The following is a 3,610-nucleotide window of genomic DNA, read 5'->3' as shown; positions in this document are numbered from 1 at the left end:
TTTTACAATCATTATCTTCTTAAAATCTTTCTTAGTGAAAGCATTTCCTCACAATCATTTTCATGAAGGAGGAAATCTTATGACACTTAGATTTAAATGGTGTATTTGTTCCTATCCATGTGAATTTGTTAAAACCAAAGTTTACGACAAATTCAAACTCATATGGACCGAACTTTCTTAATCTTGATTTCCTGCCTCATGATAGCACAGCTGCCCACCACGTCTTCAAATAAGTTAAGCATCTCACCTTTTTTTTTCTTATCAATGTACATTTCATTGATCAAGGTGCTTTGCCTTTTATGCGTTCAAAATGAGAACTCATAGAACTCACATGCATAATTAACTCAATTGGAGCAGCACAGAAACAAAATTATGTCAACACGATAGGTTGTAAACCTTAACTCGTGTGCTAGTGATGATTGATAAGGTTTATTTGATTTGTTCTTGAAACCTTTCAAGACCATTAAGACTCCCACTTACTCCTTGACATATAAGATTCTTTTTGTCAATAAACATTTCTTGACAAACAAATTTTCAAGAGTTAGTGTAGCTTGTATCAAAACACTTCATAAATTGGTCCTAGTTGGCCTTTGTCTTATCCAAGACATCACAACTTTCCACATTTGATGAATGTTGTAAACCTTTAATACTTTTCACTCATTGTCACAATCTTAACTTTAAGACTTGTTATTGGAACGAAGTATGATAGACTTCTTGATTTAACCATTTCTTCAATCCTTGATTCCTCTTCTTAAACATACAATTGTACTAAGACTTACTTAGAGGATCAACTGAGATATGGTTCTTAATCATTAAGACCTATCATAAAGCATAAAAGGTACTCTCCCTTCTTCTTAGAATGGAGAAACTTTTATCTTTCTGCCTACTTGATTCTTCTTATTCGTTCTACTATTGATCTAAACCCTTTAATCAACTCACTTAATCTTGTAAGTATAATCATATTTACTAAACCTTTAGTAAATCATGATGAATATCTTTGTAACTCTTATGGTGAACTTGATCAATACGCAACTTTGTGTACTCGATCTCTTAGTCCTTCACTTGACACTTTGTCAATGAATTAGTGTAATTTCCAAATATGAAATTTCTCATTCATCATGCAACCAAGTTGCGTGATTCCAAATTTTTGTCCATTTGAAATTTGGACGATGAGAAACTCTCCCTATTTGGTAAATTCTCGACTTTTCCATAAATAAGAATCATATCCATTTGTTGTAGAAATATGCAAACACCAATTTTCATAACGATTTCATTGCAAGGAAGTAAACAAATAAATAAATAAGTCAAACAAAATTTATTTTATTTATAAAAGCAGCGGAAAATCATTTGTCCTTACAATGCAAAAACTATGTAAAAGGAAAATTTCTAACAACTCTATCATAACTATCTAAGCTCAAAATCCAATCACCAAGTCCATGCGATCAAGATCCATCTCTTGTGATTAGATTCATCTTGCTCTCTTATCAAGCTTCCTTTCTTTTCACCGATCCTTCAAAACATTCAAATGCAATCTTATCACATCATGTATTAAGAATCAATGAATAGGAACTTAACGGAGTTAGATAGTGGATTTTACCTGAAGCGTAGTCATACTTTTGACTCTCCCATCTCTTAGATCTCTTAGGTAAATAGGGCCACTTCGTCTCCAATGCCCCTTCTCTTGGCAATAAAAGCAAATTGACTCCTTTTGGAACAACACATGGAGCTACTTCAGACATCGCCTTTCTCTTATGATCAATCTTTTTAATCATAGCATGTCTTTCGTTGCCATTGTCTATATCCATAGAGGTGTCGAAGGCAGATTCACCAATCAACTTTGCTTTTCTATTGCGCCAAATCATTGCTGATTCAGCAGCAATAAGCATATAGGTGAGATCTATAAGGGTCACACCGTAGTTCATCATATAGTACTCTCTTACGAACTCACTATATGAGTTGGGAAGTGACTGAAGAACCCAATCAACAGCCATTTCCTCACAGATAATGGATCCCAACATTCTTAACTTATCAATGTGTGACTTCATCCCTAAGACGTGTGCACACACCGACTTTCCTTCTTTATGTTAACTTGCCAAAAGGGCTTGAGTGATATTGAACCTTTCAATTTTACAATCTTGTGGGTTAGGGAGAATAATTTGAGGATGAGGAGGAAGTGAAGCATGATTTCTTGTTCCTCGATCGAATCGTGGAATATCATCTTCATGTGGAATGCTTGTTCCACGGGATTTGGGAAGACCATAGTTGTCAAACTTTGACATCTACAAAACGGAAGAAAAACGAATTCAAGTTAATTGATAGATTGAGTCCTTAGTAAATCACCCAAATGAAATACTAAGGCTAGGACCCAACACAATATTCTACAACTCGGGAGAGGGATGCTGTAACCCTAATTGCAGAATATTTGAAGGTAAGTGAATGACGATTCACTAATTTCCACCATGAAAAACGAAAAAGAAATTTAAGTTTTAAATCTATGAAAATTCCTAGATCCTTTGAGATTCATTGAACTTTCAATGGCATGTTTAAATCTCGATATGCCCCTCTTGTTTGTGACTGGGATGCCGAGGATCACAAAGCGGGTGTGAATAACCATGCAAACTTACACGGTGCCCTCACATGTTACAATCACCTATTCGATGTGCCGGTAAACCACACACGCTCCACCGAACTATGACAAACATTGAGTCACCCTTTGCTACCTTTGCTTAGAACCATTTAGTGTGCCGGTAAACCACACACGCTCCACTAACGTCTTCGCAAGGGCACAAAGTGTAATTTCATGGAATTGCATCAATTCACTTTTGCCTAAGTAACTATGATTGGGAATTAGAAAAGCATTTAGTTACTTTGTATTTCATTATACTTATAATGGAAGGTTTCGTCCTATCCTACCCGTTCGGCTAACGACCCCCCACTAGTCAAGAGTGCGGTGGGTAAGAGTGGATACCCATTCAATCGCCATTTTATAGGCAATTTCCTTAAACACCCCTTATAGACCAGCTTCGTGAATGAGGCCTACTAACGGTAAGACCGACTTTTACTCATACATATATATAATGTTAGACTTTTAATGTTATATATATAGTATAGGGTGCATTTTATACTTTTAAAATACTATGTGGTTAACTTTAACAATTACACTTTTAATTCAATCAAATGGTTAACCTAAACTTTTATGGATTTATTAAATCTCTTTTAATTATACTCCTTAAGTAATTAATAAAACCATAAGGGTGTATTTGAACTTTTCAAAACTAGGGTTTTAGAATTTAACATTTTAAAATTAAACTTTTAATCTAAATTTAAATTCCAAAACTTGAAGGCAAGTTTTTGAAACTTTTCAAAACAATTAGGTTTCAATCTCACTTTAAAATTTTCGAAATTTAATACCATTTAAATTAAAATTTCAAATATTAAAACTCTTGATTTAATAATTATCTTAAACTATTAATTTAAATTATTAAATCATAAGGGATTATCTAAATCATAAAGGATAATTACCAATTAAACAATTAAGATATCCTAATCCCTTAAATATCTCTATAGATTTCGAAAATCATGGGATAGGATAATTCATAATCTTTAATTA

Source organism: Lactuca sativa, chromosome 3, assembly GCF_002870075.4.
Source record: "Lactuca sativa cultivar Salinas chromosome 3, Lsat_Salinas_v11, whole genome shotgun sequence".
Lineage (NCBI taxonomy): Eukaryota > Viridiplantae > Streptophyta > Magnoliopsida > Asterales > Asteraceae > Lactuca > Lactuca sativa.
Note: the sequence above shows the minus strand (reverse complement) of the source record.